The sequence below is a fragment of the Labrus bergylta genome, chromosome 9, assembly GCF_963930695.1.
Source record: "Labrus bergylta chromosome 9, fLabBer1.1, whole genome shotgun sequence".
Lineage (NCBI taxonomy): Eukaryota > Metazoa > Chordata > Actinopteri > Labriformes > Labridae > Labrus > Labrus bergylta.
Genome location: NC_089203.1, coordinates 19294105 through 19312524, shown reverse-complemented (window position 1 = coordinate 19312524; position 18420 = coordinate 19294105).

The following is an 18420-nucleotide window of genomic DNA, read 5'->3' as shown; positions in this document are numbered from 1 at the left end:
GGATTTCATGACAATCTATCCAACAGTCAATACATCATTATTTCAATCTTGACCAAGCAATGGAAAGCTAGCAAGGCTAGAGAAACACAGCATCATTAATGCACCGCAAACACCAAATCAAAATTGAACTTTCATACTGATATTTAAAGCTCAACAATCTTTTCATCATACTTTCTGAGAGAGACTCGCACAAGAAAAAAGCTCAGAACTCTTACAAAAGGACATATTGTTTCATAGATAGGAATTGATAAATAATTAAGAGCAACAATACTATGAGAAATGTTACATTAAAATCAAGATGTGATGTCTGTAAGAAGAAAAAAACTGTAATGTTAAAATTGCTGTGGCAGATTTGGAAATGTGGTAATTCCGGCAAATTTTAATACAATAAGGTATTTCAAAGACTCCTGCTATTTGTGAGTGTGGTGACCTCTGTACTCCTCTGTTTTCCTTTGCCCTCATCACACATCCTTGACAACTGAGAAAAATGCGCATTAACCCCTCAAAGCCGGTCAGTGACATTGGGCAGCCTGGGGCAGGACTGCGGCACCTCTGAACCTTGAAGCTGGACAATTTGATTTGAAGGCGGAGATTTTCAAAGCTGAGTCATGGATCAGTGGGCAGCCAGTGCCTTGGCCTTTTCAGACCCTTTTTTTCCCTTGATAGTTTCTGTGGGGTTGAGAAAGCAGCTAAACAACAAACAAAGAAGTCACTTCTGCGAATAAATGAAAGTTTGGTCCCTCTAGGGAACTTCTGAGATGGAATTCTTCACGATGGTTAGCTCGTGCTGAAAGAAACCATTTCACACAATATATGCTGTGGACATAACATCTCATTAAATTCACATGGTGCAGGAATGTCTTTACATTAAGAGTGGCAGGACCAGGCTGATAAATTATGACATTTGAGCTCAGTGTATCCGTCCAAATATCCTCAGAAGAATCTGATTAGGACCTGAGGTAATGCTGATTGAGGTCAGCCTGTGTGACTCTGCTCAGCTGTCACCTACACATAGGTACCCCCAAAATAGTCTTTTCCTCTTAAGGTTCACCCGGAAAAATAAACACTGTCATCAGTGAGGACAAAAGTCATTTTTTTTAAAGTTTCTTCATGGCAGCTTGGACGCAGTGAACCAGGCCGGTGTTTAGAAAGCAAATAAATAGGAGAGGACAGGGTTGAATCAAGGAAGAAAATAAGAACAGTAAAAATATACAAAGGGGGAAGAGCTATTGAGAAAGTATTGCCTTAACAAGAGGGGAACAAATAATAAATTATGGGGCCCCTCTCCCTTGAGACGGGACTGGCACGCCTGAGGGGAGCAGGAAGTGGGCATCCCTCTCTTTTTATAGGGGTCGAAGACAGGCATCCACTGTGGGAGCATCGCATGAGACAGAGCTGGTGAGAAAACTCCTTCAAGGAATGTTTACACACACACACACACACACACACACACACACACACACACACACACACACACAAACACAGAGTTTATAGGCCTTGCCATGCTGAATGAAGATGGTGGTAGTGTGACTGTGTAACCCCAGGGTCCCCCATCATGTCATCACTGCACTTTCTGTCCTCATATCAGCAGTCCCACTCGGCCTCTTTAACTGAGAGACTGCTGACAGCTTTGACCCCACATTTACCTCGATCCCCCCCCTCTTGCCTGTCCCAGAGCAGGTGGCAAACACCCCCCAACACTAGACCCCTCATCGTGATCTTCCATGCATTTGAAAATTTTATAAATTTTCACTTCTTGGCAAGCCCTTCACTTCCTTGTCTTGTGATTTGGAGATAAAGAAAACTAGCGTTTCTTAATTTCCCCGAAGTCCACAAAGAGAGTTAGTCACAGCCAAAGTTGATAAAAGTTTCTCCTTTTGTCCCAAAGAGTTCAATTAATCAACTTCACTGAGTGTGCTGGATGGAAGCGGATAAAAGTCTGGGCTGCAGGGACCAGGGGAGAAAACAGACTGATTTTGTATTCAGCTGCAGTGTCTTTCATACCCATTAAAGGATGTTAGCATCTTTTAAGCGCAGTGACTTTATTGTCAGTTTAAGGCTTACACGGATCCAACCATTTGCTGTATTGGATTCTTGGCAGATGGCCTGTGAGGGTCTTGGCCACCCCTGAATGTATTTCTCATGTCAAGCTTCACCTTGTCAGTAAATGGGCTGCTCTGTGCACTTACCCTACATAAAGGAACTTATGTCGAGGTTGTAATGGTTTCTTATCAGTTCGAAAAAAAAATCACATCACATAGTTGCTGCAAGAGATCCTCCTACTCTAGGATTTCAAGTGATTATATTTCTGAAAAGTCTTATAGTTTATAGATGGCATGCTGCGAGATACAGTGAGTGTGTATAAATGCACCATCAGAAGTGGCTTTGCAGACTAGCCGAAGGATCTTCATATTCATGATTTGATAATCCGTATAAAATGTATGTCTGGGCACCTTGAAACCTAAAACACAACACTGACATTATATCAACAAAATGCAATATTTCGCCCATGGCTGAACATCACCATCACCCAGGGACAATGGCCAATTAGTTGTTTGATAATTATCAAAATGGATTGTCTTGGTCCCGCTAACTTCTGAGAAAGCATTTTGCTCTTTAAATTGCAAACGCTCTAGTATTTTCACCAGCTTGCCCCTTTGCTGTATGTCCACTGTATGGTGCTGAGTACATGTACTATAGCTAGAAAACAGGATTAAATCAAAGTATTCTTACTGAAAACAGCATTGTGCAGACAAATTATTTAACTAAAAATGTGCTTAAAGTTACTTAAAAGTTCCACAGAGTTGAGGGAAAGTGTAGAATCTGGTGATATCTACTGTGGGTTTGTCCCTGTCCCTGTTTGTCCCTTGTTCCCGTCCCTAGATGTATTCATTTGATCTGTTGTTTCAATAAAATACTACATAATGCAGCGTAACAAATAAGAATGTTGTGTATTGCTTAACTCTGCTTGTGAAAATGAAGAGTCAATGAGTATGTTTATTCCTGTTTCCGGCCATTGGGTCAAAAAACAAATTCCTCTTCCTGTGGCCCTGAGGAACTGGAGCCAGAGCACCAGTAGTCCAAACTTTCATAATTTGTTCTGGGAATAAGAAATCACATGTGTCACAGTTTATGTCGGCACTTGTAGCCCGGAGCGATGGCTGGTTTAGAATTTGGAACAAACTACGAAATCATTTTCTTTGTGCACCAGTCATTCATCTTTTTTTCCAGACACCCAGACATCTCAGGCCTGTTTCCTCTCAAACTGACAAGACCGGCAGGTAAGCAACAGTTTCCACTCTTGGATCCCATTTAGGTCTTTAAAATTTTGTTTTAACATACATTAAAATGTAACAGGGTTGGAAGTTGACACAATTTCCATATCTTGAACTGTATTTTGTGCTTTATTTTACAGAAACCTTCCAGTGCCAAGTAAAGGACAACAGTATATAAACCAAACTGCGATAACGTGTTTCTTTTATCCACCATTTTGGTCCTGGAAGTATACTACATGATCTAAAATGGGAAGGGCAGCTGAAAAAATACTAATATTTGTTTTTCCTCAATCTTTGAAGTAGTCTATTTGTTTGGCCTTTCTCCAGGAAGCTTTCTTCATAAGAGATCATTAAATGGATGGTTGAGTGTTCAGCCACCAGTGAGCCTCCATAGAGCTACGACAAGACTATATTGCTCCTGTGCCATTTCACCGCAGAGGCTCACCAGAGGACCTGTCAGGCCTGCAATGTTTTACAGCTCCGTTTGCAGACAAAACACCTCACAACCAAATCCCTTCAACAACATCTGCTGCCAATTTAGCCGAGGCATTCCTGCAGTCTGTGCTGTTTAATATTCACAGGGGTTAGGATCTGCCGGGACAGAGGTGGAAGGGGACGGTGGGGAAGAGGAGAGGGGGTGGTTACCAGCTTTTCCAACCCTTTGGTCTGTGGTCCAGACACAGTGAAAAATGAGGGGTTAACAGAGAATGAGCCGGAGCACTGGTGGGTTAACTGGGCTAATTTGCTGGGATAATAATGGTGTTCATGCAAGGCCTTTGGGGAGCAGCGGCTTGGAACACAGACCTGTTGGGGCACCCAAACGGGAAGTTAACAACATGGCCAAAAATGTATTTTATCATCAAACAGGCAATGAAGAGCTGGCTGCATGGCCGGAGCCAACTTGAAGATGAAGACAAATGTTTGGAGAAGGGGTCAGACACAGAGCCAGATCTACACCTCAAAGAATACAGAGCAAGTTTAAACCCTGGTTTTAATGGGCAACTCGACGCACAACATGCCAAAGGTCTATATTCTCTCTTGCTGTTGCCAGTAGACTCAAGCATTATAATAACAGTATAGCCTACATCTATGGGTATCAAAATGTTATTATACAATGTAATGAACAAAAAATCCTGGCTGCACAATAACCTTTATGGGAAATGAGTCGTGAAAAAACGGGTAAAAACAGCCTTTATTGGCAGTAATCAAAGAATCCTGCATACATAACAGCACACAGATATGAGCTGCCTGACTGAGGTAAGAGAGAGTAATAACCCAGTTAATTGTTAATTAGACCCATGGCCTCCTTAAATATGACCACACAACGTCCTTGTGAATTTTTATGGATGTATTCCAGCTGCTGCTAACTATAGAAAGAAGGAAATTCAAACCAGTTTCCTTCTTTTGGCCCATTTTTTTCTGTTTACGCTAACATCTATGAGAAAATAACTTTTGTTGAATATGACTTTTTAATATAAATGTCTTGTAGAGAAGGAAACCTTAACATGCAAGCAATAATACACAGAACTTAAAATACTTAAGTTCAACTGTATTGGTTTCAGTGAGAAGTTCCTCTCATGTGTGGGAATATTTTCTTTTCATCATGTGCAGAAGCTATCAATAACTCCCTAGTTGTTTTGGGGTGAAATAGAAATTTATGTAAAAATAAATATTGTCTTTATTTTGTCAGTATGTGTCCTTGTTCCCAAATAAAAGTGCCCACCATTGAAAGGACATTATTTCAGCAGTTGACTCAACCTGGGCAGTCTAATGAGTATCTGGAAAAGGTGATGTGGATCATGCAACACCTCTGCTGCTCCCTCACTAGAGGACAGCCCTCGCCATAGCAACAGCATAAACATCTGAATCCCCTTGAGGGAAAATACCAATGCAATTTATTTGATATAAGAAAAGACCAGGTCTGTGTGGCCGAATTGTCACTCAGTGGACTGAGAGAGCAATATGTGATAATGATGACAATTTGTATTGCTTTCCCTTTTTATCTTTTACATTTCTCGTATATCATGTAGTCATTGTTTGACTTTAGTATGTAAATTGTGTGGTGTTTAATAAAGTTTTGAAAAAAAAATACTTTGGAGTCGGTCAACTTGAACATAGACACCCTTCATTAACACTTTCTGTACTAGAAGTTTCCATAAGTTTTGAAGCGATTCATAGAAATATAGTTTATGGTCTTCGGCTGCTTCAGTAATTGAAGAAAGAGTGGAGGCAACATGTGGCAACATTTACAGAAGGCTAAATAATTCATGCACTGGAGAAGCTTACACGATGGAGACAAAGTGATGCCAAACATAAAGGATTATGATGAAGAAGATGATGACAGTGATAAAGAAGCACTCTTAAATTAGCACCGTGAGTTGAAAGTTATGTTATGCACTTTGTGCCACGGGTTAGTGTTAGACAAGCTAACTGGCAGCTAGCTGAAGTTAATTGTGCTTGCGCTGAACATTTACTAACATGTATTTCAGTTACACGTACTTGGTTGAATTTCATTTTCCTGCAATATATTAATTGTCATGGTTGTTTTAAAAAAAAAAAATAGTAGCATCTGCTATCAGGGCGGCTGTGGCTCAGTTGGTAGAGTCGTCGCCTCTCAACCGGAAGGACATGTCCGATGTGTCTTTGGGCAAGACACTTAACCCTGAATTGCTCCTGCTGCTTCAGTGGCGGTGTATGAATGGGATTAGTTACTTCTGATGATACTACATAGTGATCACTACCATCAGTGTGTGAATGTGTAGGTGTGACGGGTGGTGTAAAAGCGCTTTGAGTAATCGGAAGACTAGAAAAGCGCTATATAAGCTCAAGTCCATTTAACATTTACCATCAACATAAAGCCCCACCATAAATAGCTAGCCTGGGTAGCTCATGTCCCCTCTCCTGTCTTTAGATAGCAATACAGCCTAACTTTACGTTGCAGTCTGTTATGAATAATATCTGCAGGGGTGTACACTCTGCTTATGCTTGGTAACTTTCATTTTCTCTTGTAAGCTTCATCCAAAACCGGCCTCTTCCTCCATTGTATCAAACGGTACAGAGATGGGTTAACTGTCTGCTTTATACTTGTATATATACTTGTTTATACAAGTTGTCTTTATACTTGTTTATACTTTATACTCTAGGCTTGTGTGTGAACTATTAGAGTCGTACACAGTTCTTGCGAGATGACCTCTGCTCGCTGCCAAAGTTACATACTGCAGTAAACAGGCGATCGGGCTGCGCTGTGGGCTTTAACAGTTAGACTGATAAAGATAAATTGTCCCTGTTGAAAGTTGTTTTTCTATTAAATCAACCTTTGAAACTACCATTTCAAGGTGGGAAAGTTACATATTGTTGCTTTAACAACAGCAGAGTTTAACTATTTTTTTAAAAGTATACCAACATATCAGCACATAACTTTCAAACTGACTCTGCTTTGTAGCTGAAATGCCTTGACTTGACTTTTAAAAACCTCTTTTAATTGCCTTCTCTAATATTTTAAAGGGCAGGTTTTAAAAATTGTTAGACCCTTTATCGAGAAATTGAAAGTTACTTTACTGTTTATGAATCCAAGACATTTGTCCTATACTGGTCAACAAGGAGTTTAACTTCAATTCAATTCAATTCAAAAAACTTTATTTGTCCCCGGGGGGCAATTCAAAGGCACACAGAGCAGTAAATTAACAACAGTGCAAGTAAACAAAACATTTTAACCTAAATAGAAATTGTCAATTTAAATACAACTTAAAGCTTAAACTTAACTTAAAAATACAAAATATAAAGGAGTAGATATAAGTGGACAGTGATCGGACTAACAGATGTAAACAGATGTAACCATAACTATGTGCAGTAGAGACCAGATGTAAACAGAACTATGTGCAGTAAACGAGAAATATATATATATATACAGAGCTATGTGAAGTAGGCAAATACTAAATGATAAGTTATTAAGGTGCATGGTGAATAATGGAACAACAGAACCAATATATACAATATAACTGTAAGGTAAAAATTAGATAAATAAAGTGACCGTAGCTGTAAAGGTAAGAATTAAATAAATAAAGGCTGACTAACTTGACTGACTAACTGCTGGGTGACTTATCAGAAACCCTTCAAATAAAATCAATTAAATGTATTGCATATCATCAGTTCCTCACTTGTATGTTTGAATATTTTCACAATATGGAGAATGTACTGACTTTTCTCCTCCTAAACTTCATGGACTATGTAATTCAATTCTGTCTTTCCCTCATCTTGTCATTATTTCAAAACACATTTCAGGGATCTGTTGAAACGTGGCATCCAAGAGCCATCCACACTCTTTAACATGTTTTACATTCCAACCTCATGCCATGCATTATGCTGAAGAGCAACCAGCCCGGTGCTGACATAGTCTATAAACATTTCCTCATATGAGGAATGATTTGCTTCAACTGAAAACAAAAAGACCTTGGGGAGATGTAAATGCATGCAGTGGCCTCATTTAGAAAAATGGTTAAAACAAGTATTTATGACAATGTGATTTATGGTCAAACACCATTATCTTTGTTAATAGTACAATTGAGATGTAGTACTTAAGTGTTGAGTACTTCTTGTCCTGACAAATATTTCTCTCTGGTGCACAGATTTTTAAACACTGATAAACTTGTTTGTTTGAAATGTGCTAACATTTTCTTCTGAAGCTATGATCTTTAAAACACAAATTATAAGGGTTCATTTTTGTTGGGCTGAGTCGAGGTGAAAGTATTTTAGAACCATAATCAAATCAAAGTTGTTTTGAATGTCTGATTAAAGAAACTTTTAGAGTAGTTATTAGTCACCATTAAAAGGCTGAACCCATTGATCTGTATCCCTAGGCATCAGCTGCAGTCGGCTCCTGCATCATTTATTGTCTGGAGTCCTGACTGTAAATGTAGCATATTTAGAAGAATGATAACCTGTCAGGTGTCCAGGTTGAGCACAGAGCTGTTCTATGTTTTAGGATTTGCTAACTGCGTCAAAGAGCCAGAGGTTTGTTGGGTGTCCCTTTTGTTGCCTTTTGAGCTGCGCTGTTGGCACACGGTGAAAGGTCTGTGGAGAGCTGCCAGTGGCTGAGGTCATTATAATGTGAGTTACTTCTAGTAAGCCGTGACCACCAAGTAGCTCCCACTGAATCGCACACAGCACACAAAACTATGCAACCAGTTCTCTGCTGTGGTTAGGACGGGACTTTTTACTACAGCATGTGTATCTAACTGACACATAGCAGTGGCTAAAATGCTTTTTTTAAACCAGAACCCTGGTCTTGTTTTTCAGAACTCTGTAATAGGAGACATGATTCCTACTGGAAACATTGGTGCCCATTCCTTTCTTCCAGTAATATTATACAAAACTATTTTTAACACTTAATAAATATCGAGAGAAACAACCGGTTTAGCCATGGTAGCTTCATTTTTCTTGGATAACATTATGTTGGTTTGTTTGTCCATCTGTGCAACACTATTAGTGCCTTCAAATAGAGCTTACAGTGTTCACGATGAGAATCAATATGTATAACCCACTTCATTTGTATTCACAACCTGATGGAATAATATTTTCTAAGATCTGGTGATGTGTTCAGGATGTGTTAGGTGATATGTTAAAACACTTCTTCAGAAACCAGAAAGGCCATGGTGGTTATTTATTACAGTAGACTGGTAAGTTAATAAAAATGTAGACTAATTTAAGCCAAGCTCAGTTTTTCTTTGTATTTTATGTCTGAAGAAAATGTTGATATTCCATATGGCTTCTTTTTCCTCTTTCATTATTATGCCTTTGCATTCTTACATTTCGACACCCTTCTCGTTGGTGAGTGGTTTGGCCTCTATGTTGCCTCTTCAGCAGACTTGGTCTCTGAATAAACCCCTTAAACGCCAAGCTCATATTAAACATTACTCTCATGTCATAACCATAGCCTAAATGTCATTTGAAGGCAGCATGTGGTCCAGACTGAAAAGGGCTATTGAGTTAAGTGCTTTTAAATTAAGTCCAGACATTTGTGTCAATCACAAGATTAAGTTGGATCTCTTTGATTTCCCTCTGACTTTTCATGTCCAGATCAAGTTTCTTTCATATTTAAATATATTATCAAAAACCTTCAAACATCTGACATTCTCCTCAGCCTCGGCTGTATTTTGTTCTCAGTGTTCGTCAGTTAGCATACTGACTTACTAAATGAGGTAATTAACACACTAAATTATTAAATATAGTCATGATAGCTTAAACCGCTTTTGCAGCTTTCTGATGTTGATGCAAAGATGCAAAAAGTTTATACACAAATCTAGAACTTGTTCTCTCAATTGTTTCCAGTATTATTCTCTGTAGAGACACTATTTCTGAATCAACAAAGCATGACTATTCAGTTTTTCCCCTAGGTTTACAGCGTTTAGGGGGTGGGGACAAGCCGACATGCCGACACGGCGACACGATGACACAAATATTTGAAGGAATCTTGGTGTTCATGCGTTACTTTTAATGACAGCTGTCCTTTTCCATCGGAAAGGTATCCTTAAATGACTTCATTCCCTGATTTCCGACTCTATCCACTATCATATCTCTACAATGAAGGCACAAAAAGCCCCCCAAAACATCTTGACCTTCAGGGAGTGGGGCGGGCCGCCCCCCTAATATAATGGTAGGGGAAACACTGCTTTTGTGATGTACAGGAACTGAGGTTTTCTATGGTCAGAGAAACATCATGGAGTAGGTTAAATCAGAATCAGAATCAGCATCAGAATCGCGGTTTATTGCCAAGTACATTTACACATACAAGGAATTTGACTTGGTGTATTGGTGCTGAACAATTAACAGGGAAATAAAGCAGAATTAGCAACAACTTAAATAATACAGCATAAGAAGCTATTACAATATATAAAACAGAATTGAGCTGTGCAGTGGACTTGTGGAGTGTGTGTAACTACTCACAGAGTGCATGTAAGAAAGATACCTTTTTAAAGTCCAGTGGGCTTTAATGTAACGCATAAAGAACAGTTCAGCATTCACATTACTTTGATGTTTTACTGACTGTGGGGCTGATGAGAGTCTGGGTTATGTGGGAGGAGGTGGGAGGGCAGGGACATTGTTCATCAGGCTGACAGCAGAGGGGAAGAAACTGTTCTTGTGGCGAGAGGTTTTGGTCTTGATGGACCGCAGCCTCTTGCCAGAGGGGAGAGTCTCAAACAGTCCGTGTGCGGGGTGAGAGGGGTCGGCCACAATCTTACCTGCACGCCTCGGGGTCCTGGAGGTGTACAGGTCGTGGAGAGATGGTAGATTGCAGCCAATCACCTTCTCAGCAGAGCGGATGATGCGCTGCAGCCTGCACTCGTCCTTTGCTGTGGCTGCAGCGTACCAGACTGTGATGGAGGAGGAGAGGACTCAGTGATGGCAGTGTAGAAGTGAACCATCATGGTCTTTGGCAGGTTGAACGTCTTCTGCTGCCGCAGGAAGTACATCCTCTGCTGTCCTTTCTTGATGAGGGAGGTGATGTTCAGCTGCCACTTGAGGTCCTGGGTGATGATGGTCCCCAGGAAGCGGAAAGACTCCACAGTAGACAAGCGTGGATTAATGAAGTTAACAACGTGAAGCACCGGAAACCTTGTTATTTTAAAACAAACCACCACTACGTGCTAATCTTATATTCAGTAATCTAACGTTACCTAAAACTTTGATTCTAAAACCCATTTGGAAAGTCAGGATGTGCACTCTGATCTCAGGTGTAAAGTCCTTTGTTTCCATTAACAAGCCATCAAGACCGACTCCGCATGGCTTCAGTGCATGAAGCTATACAGTCTTGACTTCAGATAACATTGCCAGTGAATCTAATGATGGCAGCAAATTTGTTTCTTTTGGAATGTAGTTGACATAACAAATGGTTGTTATTTCTTAGTTTTTATACAATTTCCAAACCTTTTCTAAACCAGCTTTCCTGATTCCCTGAAGTAGGACAAAATGAATGTGATAATAGTAGTGGTCTCTATTGCTGCAGGTGACTGTATACACTATTTTCTTTATTTTTCAGTAATAAATTAATGCTATTAATGCTCCTTTTTTTAAGTGTATCAACACCAGAGAGCATAATGTAAAGAGAGCTTTAACATCAGTATTATCCCCTCAGGAAACCTGTGCTTCACAAGATAGTACTCAGTGGAACATGATAGGAAACTCAGGGAGGAAACAGATGATGTCTAGCAGAGGTCATGAGCTGGTTTTGTACCTGTGATCACAGGAACACATGGTGTTCGCTGAGGCACACAGGCCAATGATTTATCTTTAAGTTGAGAATGTGCCACTGAATTTTTTCGTACCACTGTCTATCTCTGCTAAGCCATGTGTTTGGCACACACATACTTGAGGATTTTCAAAGTGCCTGGTCTGGTTTTATAGCGAGTCCCTCGTGGAATGGGATTACTTAAAAAAAAAAAAAAAAAAAAAAAAAAATCAGGCTGTTGTTAGTCTAACAGAGGTCATGTTTACATGAGTGGAGGAGCTGTTGAAGGGACAGCCCTGTGTGTGTAGAAGGTCTACTGAGCTACGAGGAAATTCTGGACCTTTAATGGTGCAGCCCTGAATTATTCGTGTTTACTTTTTTTTTTTTTTTACGGTTGTGTGTTAGCTAATGTGTGTTGACGCCTACATGTCTGACCTTTAGAGAACTAAGTCAGTCAAGTTATATCATCCTAAATCCGGTGTCATCCTTATCAGTCAGTTTGTACTCTGGATTCCAACGTGCCTTGCCCCCGCTGTGTTTTTCTCGTGGGTGATTGGTCCGCTGTGGCTTTATCCACGTCGACTCCAATGTTAACGCTGGCAGATATTCTCCAGGAAAATCAGGAACACATTCTGGCCAGATGTCAGTGATCTGTTTATCAAACACCTACATCTGTTTAGTGAATATTAAGTGAACGAGACACTTTCCTGTAATTCCAAGACATAAAGTTTACACAAATAGTATACATTTTACAATATTAATGTGTATTGGTAAGGTTGACTATTTTGAAATGTTTAATAGGCTAAACCAGTCTGATCATAAATCCTTCATAAACTCAACAATTAATGCGATAAAAAATTGTCTTTGATTTGTGAGGCAGCCACTCCCACCGCTCATAACATTTAATCAATCAATCAATCATCATTTTCATAGCGTCAATTCATAACGAGTGTTATCTCGAGACGCTTTACAATACAGCATGTGGGATAATATGAAGGCAGGATTCCTATTCCTCGCGTTCCTGTTGTCCACACTTCCTTGCCCCTAAGGCAGGGTCGTAGCAGGCCGTGCATGAATGAGGACGGCAATGGTTGTGGGGACAACACAGTCCGATGTTAGTGGCTGGGCGTCAGGCGGCGGTTGAGGGATGATACGGTCTGATGGTGGAGGCTTAATAAACATTGTTTCGATTTACAACTATTTATTATTATGCTCACAATCAAGTTTGTTCAGTGAGGTTTGTGGAACAAAAATGTAATCTCAAAATTATCCCAAGTAGATATAAGTTCTCCTAAGTGATCATTTAGCCTAATCATGGATATATTTTAGGGAGCTTTAAATAAGCTTGGATTTGGCCAATTGATTCTCTGCTGATGGTTTGAAGAATTCAGAGTATTTTCACATGTATGCTGTAAATTAGCCTCCAAGTCTTTCAGGGATTCATCTTTCAGATTAATCAAACAAGGGTATAGTAACTAAAAAGTAATGATACGACATATTAATATAGCATAACCTTCAACTAGAAGACATTTTTTTAAAAGAGCACATTCAACTGCTGTCAGAAATTGTAAGTGCTTCTCATACGAATGCAACGTTTGCTCTTTTCAGCATCAACCTGATGGCCCTTGATCATTTTCCTTCCACCCCCCGGCCCTCCTGACTCATCTCCACTGTGTCTCCCTGTACAGGCATCCACGGTCAGTGTGCTTTGTATACTGCTGATGTATGTGTTTACTGGACCGACACACAATGTTAGACAGAGATGTCACCTACACACACACACACACACACACACACACATATTTGAAGTACATGAGCACACACTGTCGCTGGGGGGAAAAAGTTTTCAGGCTTTTCGTTTGATAAACAATTCAGAGGAGATAATTAGTTGATAAGACATCTCTTTGATTTACTGTGGGGACTCGACTGCAGCTATTGCCTGCAAGCTGAGGCTCACTCAAAAGCTTTGTATTAGCATACGTTGAATTTTTAATCAATTAACATCCTGAAGGAGGAATGAGAAAGTGCAGGTTTGCTCCAGTGGCGATGTAGGGGCAAGGACAATTCACTCATATTTGCATATGGCTCATGCTTGCACTCTTCTGCACACTTCTAATGTCTTCTCCTATATGACTGTCAGAAAACTGCTTTTTGCTGCTTCTGAAGTAATTAGTAGCTCTGACCACTCAGACAGCTGGCCAATTAAATGTTCTTGTGGCTGCTGCTGCTGCTGGTGCTTGATGTGTGTTGGGTTTTCACACAGAGGTGTAGATGGGAGGACAAACTCATCTCTCCATAGTGGGGGGAGAGATGCCAGGAAAGCTTGGCTGTGTCTGAGAGTGCTGTGTCTGTGTGCTTCTCCACTGGCTGTGCGAGCAGATAAGGAAAGAAGGCAGAGGGAGAGCTGCTGATTCTGGGTTTTCATTCCAACCCCCTCCCCAACCCCCACCCGCCTTCTCCCGGTCTGTGTTTCTCTGTGCAGCTGCAGGTCTGGGAGCTGACCTGCATTAAGACATCAGAAACTGCCTGATGGGCTAATAGGAACAGTTTTCTAGAGCATCTTCAAAAGCTTGTTTAACAGGGGCAGCTTTGGCAGTGATTTAAGGAAATTTGCTATTATGGTTAAAATGGAGTTCACCTAATCTGTGCTGGCAGATTAGAAACTATTGGACAGCACCAAAATGCTTCCTCTTTAACTGATGTCTGTGCAGCCCTTTTCACATGTGAACTCATGACAATATCCAGACAATTTCAGGAGTCCTGTGTTTTCTTTCACACATAAACCACACAGGTGGAGAATTTTTTTTCAAGTGACTGTTTTAGGTCACATTAAGACCTTACTGCAATACAAATCAGGCAGCAGCAAACAAAAAAATCAACTGAGACAATATAATATTGGCTCTCATGGACATTTACTAGGGGGGTTGCGGGGGAAAAAATCTGATTAAAGTCAGGGTGAACGGAGGTGGACCATTTTGTTCACATGCAGCCCAACAAGTGGTGAAATGGATCACAGTTGATCAGTTCACCCTCCACAGTCTGGACGGCATGTTACCTGTTGAGTGGTAGAATATGTATGTGTTTATGTATGTCTTGTTGAAAAGAGGACAGCATTTAAGAAGTGCATGTAGGTGCCATGGAGACCCTATTTGACGTTTTTTTGTGACTCACAAATGCGCTGCAGATGGTTCCAGCTTTTTTTCTCTGTCACTGAATGAATGATATCCAGGTACCAGTATATCTTTGAGTTAATAAGTTGATCACTTATTGTTCATTGTGTGACTTTTAATCTATTCAGTTCAGAAGATGACAGTTTACTCTTTCTAACTCTCATTAAGAATTATTTTAACTTTCTGCAGATTTGTTGAAACACCTTATAATTCTCTCTCTTTCACTGTACTATTTTTGTTTTCACTGTTGTCTGTATGTCCTCTGATGCTGATGGGAAAATAGCCTTGCTTTGGAGTGGTCTAGCTGGCGGGCATCTGACAGTGATTTGCTGATCCTGTGCAATTGCATGATAGCTCTCATCCTCTAAGGCCACAGGCCCCTATAAGTCGGCCAATCACTGCCCCTCAGCACTTTGCTGTTGGCAATTATAGGTCAGTGTGTGTCACGACATCATTGTCTACCGTTTGAATGGTTCGGTACCAGCTCCTGATGCAATCAGTTGTTTTTCTCTTTGCCATTTAAACTGGGACAGAAACCGACTAACAGCATGACGAGCAGAGTTTCTGAATTATCGTTTGAGTTGTTTTGCAGGATTCCGGGAAAAGCGAGTGAATGCAGTAATTTTCCTTCAGTCATCTGTGAAGTCAAAATTACACATTCTTTCATGATGAAGCTCTCAACATTGATCAAGTAGAAAATTCCCTCAGTACATTTTGAGAATTGTTGTGGTAAAAGACCTGATACTTTTTTCATCAGCCAAACATTAGTATGAGTTAAAATCTGAGAGTAAATTAAACACTTCACTTTTTTATTTGTAACTATTTTACACTATTTATAACTCCCCAGTCCCCACTGTGTTCATTATTACAACAATTGGATAAAAAGCAAGTGAAAGCCAATATTAACTAGGGATGGGCATTTACAGTTAACTTATCACATGAGTACTTGCATTATCTTATGAAGGATTACTGGAGTACTAACTAATTTCTAGACTGTAAATGAAATAATACGCCAGACAGCACGCTGCGTTTCCTGCATTGTGTCGCTCGTCTGTACTGTGTGTCTGTAGGACAGACGTTTTCAAATTCCGTTCTGGATGTAAGGTGACAAGTGATATGACAAGAGTTGTCCATGAGTCTGTAATAACAATTTGCTGTTCTGCTCAATTCTGCTGCGCTTTCCTCATAAATGTGTTCCATACTACTCTTGTAATAAGGCTCGACAAAGGAACCCTTCCTTCCGCAAAATCTCTCTCTCGCATCTCTCCAGTCAGCATTTTAGTTAACAGGTGAATCTTCTCCACTATGGTATCACCAAAGGATGTTATGCTGCCTTTTGTTGGTCTCTGCGCATGTGGTTTAACATTGAACTAGTATTTCTATGATTGCACTGCATGTTATTGTAGTCTTTTTTTTATGTAGTGTGCGCTGGCCTTTGGAGTATTGTTTCCTCAACTTAGAGAGTTACCGTAGCTACTGTAAAGCAGTTGTTGTTGCTGTTTTCAGCTCGCTGCACACAAGTGTGTATGTTGAACAGAGATGAAGGCTACAGTGGAAAGAAGTTCCACCTATGTGTACCTTTTGTTATTTTCTTGCTCAGTTACACATGTATTGCTCAAAAAGTTGAACTATTGTAGCCTATAGCAACGTGTGCGGTTGCACGAGTTATGAACTGTTTTGAGCAATAATCTCAACAAAGAGTACAAGAATACCTGAGTACGTGTACCCATCCCTAATAAAAACGGCATAAAAACACAAACACATAATCAAAGAAATTATCATACAGCACAACACCAAGCAAACACGTTAGTTTGATCAGGTGTTGTTTTGACAAATGAACCAATAAAGTGCAGCCTGTTTTGTTTAAGAAAAGGGATATTCTAACCCCACGACATGTTTTTGAGACATTTCTCCATCTGAACTTTAACTTTAAAGTGATTTGCTCAAACACACACCCATGGCTGGGAGAGAAGAACAACTTTCAATTTCCCTCAGGATCAATAAAGTATCTATCTATCTATCTATCTCTATCTACTCATGGGCCTAAACTACAAATGAACTTACTCATCGCTGTTGCAGCAGACGCCTGTACAGACATTATTCACTGCCTGTCATGTCACAACTGCATTGTCTATTTTTGGCCTCTTCATAATTCTCAGTTAACAAACAGTGCAAAGTGTTTTTGAATCAACATTGATGACTAAATAATAGCTTTCTAAATATTGTCAGCAGCCTCAGATGAAAACATTGTACGTCCCTCAGCAGACTTTGAGTGTCCTGACAGATTAAAGAAATACCTTGAGGGCAGTGAAGTGGTTCATGTTGCTGTCTGTCTTTGTGTGGGTGTTTGCGTCTTCAAGTGTCCGTGTGGAAAAGAGGTTTAGACCGTTAACGCCTTGGTGGTTTCATGGCAGCCCACGGAGCAAAGTGACGCCTTCCTGACAGGGTCAGCTCAGCCCCTCAGAGACACGGCCTCTTAACTGGCCCTAACAAGATAATAACACCGCACGGACCCCTGGATCACCACCAGATCGTTTCTTTAAATACTTTAGGGTAGGGAAGGAGAGGAGTGGGCTTGACTGACATGACCTTGAATGGATCTCATCAAAGTCCAGGACCAGATAATCTGAGCTGTGCACGCACTTGATAAACATGGTAGACATTTGTGTGATCTTCTCACTCAGTGACTCCTGACTCAGAGCATGCTCCATGTGCATGTAGTGTGATTAAAAATACCATAGAACCACTCAAGGACAACTGGATGCTTTGGATTTACATTTAAAGCTGTTTACGTCCTATGTAGTTAGAAATATAACATGTGGGAAGGCATAGGGAAGTTTTAACGTGACAAGCATCCAAACAATAGACGGAATTCCTGCAGTGATTGCTCAATAAAAAGTTAAAGCTCTTCAAAACACGACAACACAAAACAATGCCTTTAGAGGGCTTTAAATGCCACATAAAATATAAAGGGCTTCTTGTTTACCACCTCATATGTGACTGCATTAAACTCAGTTGGTGAAGCCACCCAGCAACACCTTCATGCTCCTGTAACTACCATTTACAAAGAATGGCAAGGAAACATGCCAGCATTTCTCAGTGTAATAAGAGAGGAAGTGTCCTCTTGGCCCCCGAAAGAGGACACTTGTGGAACGGCTTAAGGAAGTTAACAGTTTATATCCTTAGTCCATCCGTCATCTATGTGTAACGTTCTAATGATGGGAAAGTTATGACCCTCATTACATTAGCCTATGGGCCGGTGCACTCACTTTGTTCCTGGCCTGTGAGCTAAAGCTAATGTGGCTAAGCTGTGCAGCACATAGAATAATCCTGAAGGAAGTCTTGGCTCATTGACAAGGGACACAAGTTCAGAGAAAGGTGCAACTTCACTTTGGTCATTTTTCTCCTCGTGATATCTAAAGAGGAGTTTTAAATTGCAGTAAAACATGTGCAGATAGAAGAAAACTCCAGATACCTCTTTCGGCCTCTTTTTTCTTTTTTCTATATGTCACCCCCATCCCCAGTTTTGCATACCAGCTACCCCCCTGTCCTGTGTTCGTGCATGCTTTGTTTTTATGGCCACTCCAGTGATCCGTCGCCTCTGCAGAGCTGCTGTTGTTAACACAGCTGAGGTGCATTACAGACTGTTGCTCCCGCCTTTTGGGTAGCTCCAGGCTCTGTTTGCAGGCAGGACTTTTTTTTGTTGTTCACTTCAGAAGCTGATGCATATATTGCATGCATTTTGTCTCAC